The sequence below is a fragment of the Balearica regulorum genome, chromosome 8 (assembly GCF_011004875.1).
Source record: "Balearica regulorum gibbericeps isolate bBalReg1 chromosome 8, bBalReg1.pri, whole genome shotgun sequence".
NCBI lineage: Eukaryota > Metazoa > Chordata > Aves > Gruiformes > Gruidae > Balearica > Balearica regulorum.
Genome location: NC_046191.1, coordinates 28177146 through 28191710, shown reverse-complemented (window position 1 = coordinate 28191710; position 14565 = coordinate 28177146). Strand labels below are relative to the sequence as shown.

The following is a 14565-nucleotide window of genomic DNA, read 5'->3' as shown; positions in this document are numbered from 1 at the left end:
GAAAGATGAAGGTGCCTTTATGGATTGAGTCTCCTGCTCAGCTGGACTTGCCATTCCGTGGTGGAAAGCAGATGCCTCTCTTCTCTGGCTTTGGTTTGTACTCGCAGCTTATTCTGTAGACTGGCAGTTCTCACGCTGGGTAAGCGTGGAGTGCTGTTGCCTTTCAGCCCCATGCCGATCAGTAGACGCACCATTCCCAGTAAATCAAGTTCTTTAGTTTTGTGGTTAGAGCCTCTGGCTCTTGCCTCTGTCTCAAGCACCTCTGGCAAGCTGCGTCTAACGCACTGCTCCGAGCACCTTCCTGGGGAGCTGGCGTGGGAGCTGGGACTTTCAAAAAGCAGTTCTGGAGAGAAGGAGTTAGCGGATGCAGGCCTAGAGTATGCAAAATTGTCTGCACTGGGACAGAGCAGAGAGGGAGGATAGAATGTGTTTAAAATAGAAAAACATTTGACAAGCTCTGCGTTAGGCTGTGTTGTCAATGAAGATCGCGTGTTGTTTTGTACAGCAAAGATGCTAGCTGCAGTGTAAATAGCAGAGTAAGAGCAGGGCTTAGTTCCAAGGAACTCATGTGCTTTTTAAGTCAGGTTTGCTTTGCTGTTCACTCTGTGTAATTTAGGTAAGAGGTTTACACTCATCAGTTGCAGAGTTTTTACTCTTAGACCTTAAGCTGTTGATTCAAAACCAAGGCACTTCAGAGAACTGGAAGAATGGGGTGGGGGGGATTGAGCTTAGCAGTTTGTGCTAGTGCTTCATTTTCTTTAACTTGTTTTAATATCTAAGCGTAATCGTTTTTACTGCTGCTTAGGTTTTTTAGTGAAGAGTATGTGATAGGAGGATTGAATACTGGAGCTTTCTCAGCATTGCCTGTTAATAGGCTTCCCCCTCAAGCAAGCGGCGGGTCGGCTTTTTCCGTGGTGTCTCTCTTTTAGTTAAAATACTTCATTATCATCAAGTCCTGTACCGTGAATCATTGTGGTGATCGCTGAAAGTCCTGGCGATGGTGATGCACGTGTTCTTTGTTCCTTAGTTGCCTCCAGGAACATTCAGAACATCTCCTGTTTGCTGTCGACCCCACACCAGTACAGGTGCTTTTGATGGGAAAGATGACACTTTCCCAATTATTTTCTGTCTGGCTTACAAAACAAGAATATAAAGAGATGTCAGTTTTCCAGATTATGTGAATTATTCCCCTGGGTCTCTGTCAGATCAATTAAGTAATAGTTTTGATTCTGTATTGAAAATGTCTAGCTTCTCCTGTTTGAGTGCCATTAGTAAGTCAGTCCACAGACATTTTAGATACCTGTGCAGTAGTGTCTTCCATAACCCTTTCCTAACCTTACTCCCACCTCTCCAGCCTCCTGTCCAGGTCACCGTGAGTTATACTTTTCAGTAGGTCTTTCCACGTTCTCATTTCCATCTTTGAGATACTCTGAACTGCTTTAAAGTCCTCCTCACTACACTCTTCTCCCCCACACCCTCACCTCCCCTTTTAGGGGAGGATAAATAGGGAACAAGTGTTGTGATTCTGTAATTAACAGCTTTGTTTCTTTTTAAGCAGCGGTGTTTCTGTGTGGAAGTGTGTGTGAGGGCAGCGAGGATTTTCTTAGACTGTGGAGTAAGTTGAGAACTTGCAGCCTAATTCAAATTTATTAGAAATGTGTTCTTATGAAACTCAGCACCTGACACCAGTCAGTTTTTGTGCTAAATGATCCTAATAATGAAATAATGCAGCTCTTTTTGGCTGTAGTGTTTAAGCTCGGAGAATTTAGAATCCAATGGTAATTAGAGTATAATTATTTGAGATTAAGGCACGTACGCCTGTTATTATTCATAAAATTTTCTTCCTCCTCAGTGAGCGTAAGAAAAATTCCATGATGTGCTTGTCTTCGAGGTGATCTTGCATCCTAGTGTTCTGACAGGGTCTGGGATTTTGTTTATGCCTGCCGAAAATAGCAGAGGCCACTGCGTTCCCATCTTCACCTCCCTTGAAGAAGGAGGTAGAGTCTGTTTGGTAAGACCGCAACATAATGGTTTCAGTCTCCTTACAAATGGTGACCTTCTCTGCAAAAAGTCCCTAGAAGTCACGGTCTTTGTCCGCATACAGTCTGTGGCTGAAGTCGTCTTTGCATTTCAGTAGTTCTTATCGTTAAAAACACTTTTTGTGCCAAAGGTCCTCAGCAGGAGATGTGTGAGGGGAGTGAATGCAAGAAAAGCAAAGGGAATTGGGGTTCACCTGTAAAGGCTCTGTGCAGCTGCCAAATGAATTTGATTTTTAAAATCTTAGTTTTGTGTTCTTAGGCTAAAGTGTATTTTTCCCCTGTCCAAATTAGGTTCTCCCCCTCCCCATTTCTACAGTGCAATTTCAGGGCAGATTGAAATGGATGAGGTATTCTGCTTCCATTAGGGAATGTGAATTTCTTTTAACTGTAAATTTTCCAGACTTGTAACACTTGGGTTTGGTAGGATTTTTTTTTTTTTTTTTTTGAGTAATGGTAATAGTTCTGTAATGTATTTTATTCAAATATACATGCATTTAGCCTTGTCTATTGCCATGTGATTTTTTCTGGGAATTACTAGTAATTATATAGTTTGGTAATGTATTAGTATAAACCCCTCATTATTTCAAACTGTTTCAGTATAATACATTATTAGACATTTAAAATAAATTTAAACTGCTAGACAATCTAGTTTTTACAACCTTGGAAATATTCTCAACGGGGATTAGAATGTTATCTCAGTAAAATGAATGAATTGAGAAAATAATTAAAATATACGTTCAGTTTGGCTAATGTACATGTAAAAATGGATTACAGAAAATCAAATTGCTTAATACGATATTTAAATAGCTCTTAGGCAGACTTGGAGTATTTGTAATGAACACTTTATTTCAACATTTTATTTAATGTTTTTGAGGCTTTGGGGGAGCAGAGGAGGACTCACTGAAATGTTTTCTTTGTTTTGTATTGTATTTTTTAAAATTTTGTTGCATGGACAGCTTTGCAATAAGCTGTCCTCCCTGCTTTGTATCTTTGAGTGTCTTGAAAACAAAATGAGTGGAAAAAATGTTTGTCTAAAATGTTGTTCTTTCTTACTTTAGAACATGTTAAAAGTTTACATTAGGAATCACAGTGTGTGAAATTAGTTCACTGACTACTAATGAGGTGCTTTACACCAGTAAGGCTTAGTTGTATAAATGCAGTTTTCGGAATCAGCCCCAGAATGGATTTATATGTGGGAAACTATAAACTTGGGGGTTCAGTGCTTGATAGTTTCTTTCACTGTTACAGTGAAACTGAAATTCAAGTTTGTACATATGTATTTAAATTAGTAATCTTCTTTTTACTTGGATTTTTTTTGTTGTCACCGTGCCCCTCTCACGTTGAAACAATCTCAATATGTCAGTTTTAGAAAACAGTCGTAATACATTTTTTTTCCAGCAGCAGTTCCTTGTTGGTTGCAGTATCTGTAAAAGCTAACGATATTAAGGAGTAATGGAGTATATCTTTCAAAGCACAAGTAACGAGTAATAGGAGTGTTTTGACATAGTGTTTAAAGAAAAAAAAAAAAAAATCATGGAATTTGGTTTCCTGCCCAGAACTTTGACTGACTGTCTGGGAATTCAGTGCCGTATGTCAGTGTTATTTAGAATTAGTGTACGTACTTTGGAGTGATTCTTTACAAGTTTAGTACTGTCCTGCTAGTTTAAGGCCAGTGTATTGATAGTCTACAATATTTTGAGTCAGCGTTGATGAAGTCCTATATTCTTGAGGAAGCGCTACGTTCCTAAGAAATGCTTTGCTTTCTGCCAAAGCAGCAGAGGTGTTATCATTCTCGTCTGTAATACAACTGTATACTATAAAAAGGGAACGTTTTTGCAGGTGTGTTTCAACTTTCCAATTTCAACATGCCTTTTTCGTTGTCTTTTGTGTGTTTGTGATAATGCCATTACCTCTCGCGTTGTAGTTGTTTGGTTTTAGTTCTGAAACTCCTGGAGACTTTCTAAGACGTTGCATGTTTCGTAGGTTCTTTGCAACAGCCGAGGTTAAGCATGCATAGGCAGTTCCGCTGCAGAACAAATTGGCATCTTGTTTATTGACTCTTTAAAGCTTATTTTCGTAATATCACTTCGCCAACGATAGCTATCCACACTGCGCGTTGCAAATTTTTAGAGCGTGATGAAGATAGTTCTTACAGCTATTTCAATCATTGGTTAGAATTGGGTTCTTAGGAAAGAGCTCCTTCCCTAATGGTGTTCTTGGGAAGTCCGACTGACGGTATCTTAACAGAGATGATTAAGTGAATGCAGGTGTTTGTCATCTTAACACAACTTCTAGTCTACACAATGGTACATTCAATTTGTATTATCCTCCCTAAGCAAACAGTGTGGAATAAAAGAGGGTGTTAGGTATGAATCAGAATAATACTTGATTGCAGGAATCCAGGCAAGGGAGAACTGGAATTCTTTAAAGATGATGTTATTTTATACGGAGGAGAAATGACATAATTTAAAATACCATAGCAAGAAAAGACAAGGTTTGACGTTCGTTTGGATTGGAAGAGAAAAGTAGAAAAACAATTAAAAATATTTTTTCATTGTTATTAAGGATGTTATTTTGCGATAGCAAAAGAATGTAACTACAAGATTCTTGATCTGGCAGTTACTGAAGACCTCATCCACCACACAGAAGCAAGGCAAATGCCTCCTCCTCCCAGGTGCTGATACTCTTGAGAGATATTCTCATTGCCCAGTTTCTGTGCTCATTGCTCACAGCAATGACGATGGAGTCTCTGGTTGACTGAGCCCTTGTGGCTGCTTTGGTGGAAATTAATCTGGCAACCAGAAGCATCACAGATGTCGTCTCCTGACTTCAGCACCCCACTTCCCTCCGGTGCCTCTCGCACCGCACAGTGGTAGTTCTGCTTTGTTCGTAGGTCTTGGTTGCGGCAGTGCACGGTCTGTCTCTTAGCAGAAGCCTCTAGCTGTCACCTCCAATGTAGAGAAACTAATACCACGGGACTGAAAATTTGCTTGAAGTTTATGGTTGCATAGCGTTTCACTTGCCTGTTTCTTAGCTGAGCACTCTGTTCTACCCTACTGTAAAACAGAGGTTTGGATCATTTCTTACTGGACATGAGCATTGTCTGCTCTGGGCCTGCAGGAGGACTGCCTTCGGTGACAAGTACTTGACAGTCTTTGGTCTTTGATACTTTTTGTATCTGGTACTTTTGGTATTTGACTTTGGTGTATGGGTATTATCCTGTTGCTCTGATTCATCAAGGGCACAACGGTGAGCATGTGTAGAACTCACAAAGGTGATCTGTCAAGACATTAATCAAGTTCTGCCATCACACAAAGGGCAATGATGACACTTGAACGGTCGTGGTGGTTTCTGTTTGAGGATGTCTCTTCCCTCCCAGAGGTGCTGCTCTAAGCATCCCCACTCGGTGGTACCACCTGCTGAACCCCTGTCCGAGTTTCCCATCTGCCATGGCATTTAAAGGGAGCATGTGGCCAAAGCAGTAGAATTTGTCCCTAGGTTTCAGTTGTGTGTTGTTAAGGTATGTTGTAAGCTTGATGTACTTTTCCCTTAGGGTGCTATTGGGACAGGACCTCTGTTTTCCACATACTGCTGCAAGTGAACAGCTGAGCAGCACAATCAAAATAGCTAGCAACATGTCGAGTGTCCTTCACGGGACACGTGTTCCCACGTGAAAAACCGACATGCTGTTATCAGGGAAGAGCTCATTGTTGGTGAGCGGCACTCGGACATTAATATGCAGCATTTGCAGATTGAAAACCACTGTGTTGGCCAGCTCTCCTACACTCACTTCCCTCTACACATCCATCCTAGTAGTAGGAGTCAGTAGTAGACTAGGAGTGCCTGGAACCTTGCAGTCACTTTTTTAATGGCAGTAGCTTTAAAGAATGCTTTGATGTTGCATCTTTTGCTGCGACCTCTGTCTCTAGAGGGTTACAGTCCAAGGCAAGGTCAGTTTGAGGAGCAACATTGGCTCTGAGCTTCAAGAGTGTTTCAGTCTGGGACAGCCTGATGGAAGTGGTCTTTCTGATTAATGTTTTTAGCAGGCTTCGATCTAATAGCTGTTAATTTCCGCAGGCAGAGGCTTGCAGGTTTTTCTGCACATCGCCATAATTATTTTAGGATATCTTTTGTCAAATTCTCAGACACATTTCAAACCCCAGTCCTTTGAAAGTTTGATGGCATGTGCCACAGCATTTGAAGATAATGTTCTTCATGTAAAGTAGAAATAGTGCTTGATGATTATGGTGTATTCAATTTTCTTTGTTTATTTAATATGAGAACATCCCCAGGGCTATTATGTTACAAAAAAATAGAAATGTTATTATGATGGAGTAAGCAGGTGGTTTTCTCACTCTGTTGTTATGATTCAACAGTTTTTCTTTGATGAGATTAAAATGCCAGACTACATTTATGCATATTATGTAGAGCAAGGAAGGACATATCTACAGACAGTTGTCTCGGAAGTTCATGTTTTCCATGATCCAAATATCTTGGCTTGCTTTTAAAAAAAAAAAAAAAAATAAAAAGAAGAAAGAAAAAAAACCCCTGATATGTACCTTTGAAAAAATGCTGCTTTAAAAAAAAAAAAAAGGAGGGGTGGTGAGGGAGAAGTCTTGACACCAGAAGTTCTGTCATAGCAGAGTTTCTCTCGGATGTCTGGAAAAAGTCTTATACTTCTGGGATGCTTTCCAAAATATTTTCAGTGACCATTGCCACAGGCGTGAACTTCTTAATGCATTTTGCAGTAATCTCCACCACAGTGAAATTGATTGCTGTCTGAAAGCTTTTAATGATAACAAGCAAGCAGGGCAGCATAAATGCCGTGAACTAATTTGTGTGTGTGTGTTTTGTTGCATTTTCAAGAGTCTTGCAGAGACAGATGTGTCGCCTCAGGAAAATCCTGCTTAATGTTTTTTACATAATTATGTAATTGCATATTTATCATTTTTATTTTAGTAAGAAGGATTTTTTTTTTTCCACACATGCGCATGCGCACACACAAAGGATCTAGTGTCTCTCCAGATATTTCAGTTGGTACCCAAAGAAAAGTATCTCGTGGCTTCCTGAGCTTGAGCTTTTCTAGGATTCATTTTATAGAAACTGAAACGTGTTCAAAAGCTGGAAGAGTTTTAAGAAACGCTTTTCCAGCAGAAAACAAGGGTACCGCAGCAAAGGGGTGTCTTCTTCATGTACCTACCAAGGAATTTCAGGAGGCTTATAAATGAGAGGCTCTCTTCTTTATGTGCAAGTTAAGGGAGTCCAGGAAGCTGAAAATACAGTTAAAATTACTGGGGGTTTTTTCAGTCTTAACTTAGTATTCCTAATGCAAGAAGTCATTAGAACTAGAGAGGTTCGTTTACCCGGACCATCATCTTCTCAAGACTGAAATCTGAGCTGCACTTCTATTCAAAGAGAATAGATTTCAGGAATTATGTTTTTCCTTTAAAGAAAAAAATATCCCACCACCAAAACGTGTGTGTACACATAAATATATAAAAGTATTTTTATACACACACATATATCTGTAATAAGCAAAATTGTAAACTGTATGAATGGAAAGCTGTACCCAACTGAAAAGCTGGATCTCCCAGGAACCGGCATGTCATTGTCACTCTGTGCCTTCTGCCAGCACAGACACGCTGCACAAAAGCCCTTCACCCTGCACCATCGCTCCCACAAACCGATGTGATCGTTGGATGATCTGCAGTAGGTGAAGAGTGAAAAATATCTTGAGCACCAGTAGAGGAAAACAAGCTGTCATAAGCAGGCTTTGTTACAAGGGATAAAAAGGTCAAAGGATATGGGTTTTTTTTTTCCCCCTCTACCTTCAGAGCAGCCACTAGACACATCCAGCAGAATTTTTCCAGACTGTCGACTGGTTCATCAGTTGGGGCTTTCTCACTATTTTAAATGCCAGCACCACTTCAGTTCAGAGGAATTGCTGGCTCCTTTCCCAGACAAGATTTCCCAAATTCAAAATGACCTTTCAAGATTCTAACTAATAGGAGCTAAACAGAGATTTCCTCTTCATCAGGCCCTTTCTCAGATTGATCCTTTCACTGACAGCACATCCCCACAGCACGGAACAGTGAAAGACCAGCCCTTCCACCTGTGAAAAGTGTTGTGCTTTAACCTGGCAGGCAGCTAAAACAACCACGCAGCAGTTCTCTCACACCACCCCCAATAGTGGGATGGGGGGGGAGAATCGAAAAGCAAAAAAAAAAAGGTAAAACTCATGGGTTGAAATATAGACAGTTTAATAGGAAAGGAAGAGAATAATAGTAATAATTATAATAGAATATACAAAACAAGTGATGCACAGCACAATTGCTCACCACCCAGAACCAATGCCCAGTTAATTCCTGAGTTGTGCCGCCTCCCAGCCAACTCTCCCCAGTTATATATGGAGCATGACGTCATATGGTATGGAATATCTCTTTGGCCAGTTGGGGTCAGCTGTCCTGGCCACATCCCCTCCCAGCTTCTTGGCACGCCCCATCTTCTCGTTGGCAGGGCAGTATGAGAAGCTGAAAAGTCCTTGACTGCTTGGCAACAGCTATGAACATCAGTGTGTTATCAACATTATTCTCATCCTGAATCCAAACCACAGCATGATACCAGCTGCTAGGAAGAAAATTAACTCTATCCCTGCCAAAAATTAACTGTATCCCAACTCTGAGCAGGTGGGCTGTGAGCTTCTAGTCTGGTACGTGCTGCATGAATGCAAGCTGCAGCTTCAGCTCTGTCAACCTTCAATTAAAGTTGGGCAGCTGTGCTGCAAAATAGCGATCTAGGGAGATCCTACAGTGGCATCCTTCTGTGAAATCTTGAAATGTAGCAGGATAGTAAACTCCTTTCAAGAAAGACACTAGTGACTGTTTCTTGAAAGGTTGAAGTATTTCACATACGTTGTGAAGTCTTCTGGTTCTATTTCTGAAGAAGTTTGGGCAGAGGGAAAGTGCAGAAACAAATATAACACTGATTTTTATGAGAGAAAAACAGAAAAACACTGTGGGAAATGAATATCACATTGTAAAAGGAATGACAAGACTAAGGACTCATTTAACATTAGCATCATGTTTATTCTGTAGCTGAATACAGAAGAAACACCAGAGATATAACACGCTCTTGATTTTTTTTTTAATAATATGTTGTGATAAAAGGTACCAAAAGATTGGGAATAACAAGCAGATGTGTAAACAAAAGTTTAGGAAAGATTGCCTTAAAATTGGGAGTGCTCATAATTGCCTAGGAAAAATATTACAAATGCAAAATTGAAAAAGTTACTAACTCAAACCTTCAAACCTGCAATAGCTTGATTCTATCATCAGATCTTCCTTTTTCAGCTGCAATTTCAGGTTTGGCATTTTCAGGTTTGAATTGTATTGGGAACTCATTATCTCGGCCATGGCAGAGGGTGAAGTCTTGTAACACTGAGGGAATACAAGATTTGGTGTTTGTGCTCTGTGCCGTGTGCTCCTTTCTTCTAATAGTCTGACGTATTGTCACAGTTTTGTATTGAGATTTTACATTTGGAGCTCACATTTGATTCTCTAGCACTTTCCTTGAATTGTTTCTCTTAATGTTGCATAATGATTCTCCTGTGTCATTGTCGACGTATAATTATATATCTCTCTACATGTGGCAGTTCTCTAATATGTCATACTGGATTATTCTTATCAGTATAGATACATGTAATAAAACTGCTCTCCAGGTGACGTACGCCTGGCGTGGTGTAGCACAGCCACAGCGTTCTCCCGGCACACGGTGACAGCGGAGCAGGAAGGGGAATGGCAGTGCATCGTGGAGCTCTGATCCGTCTGCCTCTGGAGGAGTCTCAGGGAGTGAGATGATAATGTTTCATTTTCCTGCCTAAAGTTTTTTGTCTGAAAACTTTCACTTGAGCAGGTAGGGAATCGTTTGTACGTAGGAGAGTACTTCTTGATGCCCTTGTGGCTGGCTTTATCGAAGAATCAGGTCTGTGGTGGTTTGAATCTGGTTTCAGTGGTGGAAGAAAAGAAACCGTTGGAAAAGTGCTTGGCTTCACTGCTTTATTATCAACAGCTAAAACCACATAGGAGTTGATGGTAGAAGACTGGAGGGAGAGGTGCATAGGTGGAAGAAACATGGTCTTGTCATCTGCAACTTATTAAGTATTATTCTGCTGTGCTTTTCATAAAAATGTTAGAATGTTTATGTATGCATTGTTTTTCTGTTAAAGCAGCTCCTTCTTCATTTTATAGACAGTTTAGAATTATGTTTTCAACAGCTGTACCCAGGAGCGTGTTCAGGCCTGAATCCCACATTGCTAAGTTGTCTGTAATAAAATAACTCGCCTTGTTTTTCTTCAAAAGTTTGCAGTAATATGAAAGTATCTCATGATTCATTTTTCAGAGTATGCTTTAAAGCCAAGTGTGGTAAAGCAGAGACCATTGTGAAGATGCTGTGTGGCTTTCTAAACTGAGAGAGAAAAATAAACTGAAATAGAAGCACAGTAAAGTTCTCTTGTGTATATTTAAAGTTAGAATATGGTTAACTCTTGGCTATTGATTTAAATACTATAAAAGTTGCTCTGAGACATCTTAATAGTCTGCATTTTCATCAGATGCCACGGAGTAGGCTATTCTACCCTGGCAGCGAGAGCAGCTCCTGTCTGCAAAATGGGGTCAGAGATCCCGCCATCTAACAGAGTACGGTACCGTAGAAGATCTTCATTTCGGTATTATTTTCTCCCTCTGCTGCTTAACTGCTTTGCCAAGTAGTTTTTCTGCTCTGATGTTCCACCTACACGTTTTAGCACCCTGGTTGCAGGATGCCTTAATCATGCCCTGCCATCACAAACCCTGCAGCTCGCAAACCCAAGGTCGAGCACGGTGCCCGTGAGTCAGGTGTTAGACCTGAGTTACTGACCTGGAAACAAATACAGAGAGTAGTAGGTGCCGGTCTGGCAATCTAGTTCAGAGACAGAAATGCCAACCTTTTTATCTGCTGTTCCCAGGCTTTAATTCAAAGCCATCCTTCCTCAGTTTATGATTTTAAAGTAGTTTGCCATTTTGCCTTGTGAATGCTGATACTTGTTAATGCCTAGTACTAATGGCAGGGCGTTTCGTGGATACCTATATTTGCTACCCCTGCACAGTAATGGCTCTTGAGAGTTGTACTTTCAGTACAGAATCCTGCTGTAAACCAGTATTTGTTCCAACTTTTCTAGTGTGGCCGGCACTTCCAGTTGGGAGCTTGATTTCTTCGGACTTGTGGTTCCGACAGTCAGCACAGACAGGTTTTGGTTGGTGTCGTGACCCCCACATTGGAAGCTGGTGTTCCCCGTGATGTAACTGAAGATGCGATTAGCCCAACGCTCAGGTTCAGACCTGCCTTTCAAAATCTGAGCCTGAAATATTTGAATTGTCCTGCATGAATTTTGCCTCTATTCCTCAGGATATGAAATGAGGAGCAGAGTTTGTCTTGTGTGCTGCTGTTGCGCAGTAGCCATCTTGACAAATAAAAATGAGGATCACCTTTGATAACTGCAAGAAGCTGAAGTAATTTAATAATCTTCTTTCTCTGAAGCAAGGGAATTCTCTTCCCCTTATAATCTGGTTAGCTGACGTCGTGTCCAAGGTTGTTTCTTCTGCTGTTCTGACGGAGCCTACGAAGTTCCGAGAGCAGAGAATAATTTCTGCCCCTGGCTGGAAATGAAGTTCATTAGCTTGGAAGTGCTGGCCGAGACCTCGCTGGGAGGGCAGGGAGCTGCTGTTGTATTTTTTTCATCCCTTGTGCCATTTTGGACTTTGGCAGTGTTTATTTTTAGTACGTTTAAACACTGCAGAAGGAAGGGGCAGTTGTAATATGGCATATTTACATCATGCTGTCAGTTCCTGGCAGCTTACTCGCCTGTCAGAGCACAGAACTAGTCCATTAGGATGTGAGCGCTACTTCTGCCCAGGAGTGGTGAAACATCGTCTCAAGGGTGGGAAGGCCTCCCCAGGCGAGCAGGTTGGTTTGTTTTTCTAAGGTGCATTACGGGGTTATTTTTTCATGTCAGAGAGACAGGAATGGGCCGTGCTACCTCCCGCTTTTTCCTTCTTCTCTACTCTGTATAGGAAAAAGAGAGGCGAAGCCTCTACGTGAGATCAGCGTGTGCTGGTTTTTCCCCTCGTGTCACACTTAAGTTCTCTGCCCCATTATAAAAATAAAAATCTATAAATAAAAAAGAACAAATGCTGAGGGGGACAAACTGGACCCACAGTTATGCGCATGTCATCGCTTTTAGAAGCGTGCCTAGCCCCATTCCTCCCAGGCTTCATACATTCCCTGTTTCTTACGCTGTCAGCCTCTCAGGAGGGGAAACACGCACAGATAGTCCTGGCTGGAGCTTTTTTTGCCCTGCCATAACAATATTAATTGAGCTAAGGCCGAAATGATGTTGGACTCCTCTGCTGTTGAATTAGCTCATGCTCCCTTTACATACATTTTTTTCCTCTTTGTTTGAAAATAAATGTTCCTATGGGTTTTGCTGCCAGGCTTTAGTGTTGCAGTAATACCTTTCTCCTGGAATTAAGCCGTGTTTGGGTCTGATCTCTCATGTGTGACATGCTGTCTCTGTTCGGTTCAAGCATAGGCACCCTATGATTTCCCATTCTTGGAAACTGCTCTGTCTCAGCATGTGGGTAGGAGGCCATGTAAATAAATACCAACCACTTCTTAGCCTTCAGTAGGCATTTCCTTTTTCCTGGTGGCTACAGAAGAAACACTTTCTCACAGTTTGGCATCAAACTTTTATACAACTTTCCTGCTTGTGGAATTTTTGTTTAGACAATCAGATTCTTGGTATAGTTTTTTTCACTGGTTTCTATTTTTACTCATCTGTAGCTGCTTGGTTTGTCAGTAAATAGTGTCTGTCAGAACAAACACTTCATCAGAAACTTCTTAAACTTCTGGTAATTGAATAGTAAATCATTATAAGCATATTCTGTAATAGTGAAAGAAGTTTTAAAGAATGAAAATTAGCTTATCTAGTTTTTGTTCTTTGTTATGACGGAATAAATAACATTGATATTTCTGCCCAAAATATGTTTTATATAACCTGTCTTAAATGTTTGAAATAGAAAACAAAGTATCTTACATTGCCACGCAGTCCAGCTTTCAACTGAAAAAGGTGATTTGCTTTTAATAGAAAGTTTGATATGTGTTCTCCTGAATTTATATGCTAGGATATTTTTCGAGTGTGTGTCACTTTGTCATGGCAGCAAAGCTAATGCATTGTTACCTTTTAAATGCTACTAGAACTATTTAGGACATAAGCGTATAATCTCAAAACAGATCATATCAAGAAAAATCAGTATTAGAGGACAATGTACTTCTAATTTTTACACATAAATATCTGATCTATTAATTCTTTATTTAGTTTCATTTACTATTATTTATTTACTTTTTTATTGGTAAATTATGACGTTGCTTAGTTTTATTTATCTCAGTGGTAATACTTAATGAGTGGAATGAGAGTACACTCTCCCTTCAGGGAGAACCCCAAAGGTTCAGAGAGTGTATATTCCCTGGAAGCAGAATATAGATATGAACTGTGATAAATAGCTATAGACTGGTATAGAGCTAGACTCCTTCGTCAGAATTGTTGTTAGATGAGAGAATAAAGAATATACATATATATATATATACACATGATTTTTTGTGGGTAATAACTTCTAGGGTGGCTAAGCTAGAGGCAGTTTGAAAATCCATTAGATACTTTTTATGTAATACTCCCACACTGGATTTGATAACTTTTGTATTCAACAAGACCAGACAGTAGAAAGCATGCTTTTCCAGAAGGGCCGTTGAAATATGCTTTTTCCTCTACTGAGGCCTGTTATGAAGCTGTCTAGGAAAGTGAGCCATTGTTGGACACGTCACTGTATTTTTATAGTTTCGCTCTTAGGTACGTTCTCATCCAGTTTAGTTTTGCAATCTGCTAAAGCTTAGCCAAGTTGAATTGCATCTGCCCTCACAGTACGCACATCTCCGTCTAGCTAGGACTTCTTCCAGTTCTGCGCAGTGGAAGTTACTTGTGTGTACTTCTTTTGGGAAACATGTACGGAGAAAAATGAATCCTTGTTTGGTTTGTCCCTCTTGCCTTGTTTTACGGCACACAGGAAACTATTATCATATATTTCTTTACTTGAGCCAACCACCGTAAGTGATGTCCCAGTTCACAATTCTCCAGCAAGTGCGATGGGTGCTAGGCTTTGCAGCTGGTTCTGATGATGGCTAGACCGAGACTAGTCAGTCTTGCTTTATGTTGGCAGATAACGGACTGTGAAGGAATCCTAACCTTTCCACCTTTGGTGATTTCTTGAACTTCCGTAGAGTCATTGGGTAGCCAGATTCACGAGAACCTAATCTGGTATCCGCTACACAAATTCCAGGGCATAAATCCTCTCTCCCTGCTCCATTGCTGCCATGGCAATGGCGCTCTCTGTACTGTGTTAGTACCCTCGTTGGCTACTTTATCACGATGTGCAGTACC

At 40.6% G+C, this 14565-nt stretch overlaps 1 protein-coding gene across 5 annotated transcripts in view; it reads left to right on the top strand.

Annotated features, from left to right (window-relative positions):
• Positions 1-14565, top strand: part of DNM3 (dynamin 3) — a 183153-nt gene that overhangs the window by 98682 nt on the left and 69906 nt on the right. The window lies entirely within an intron of this gene.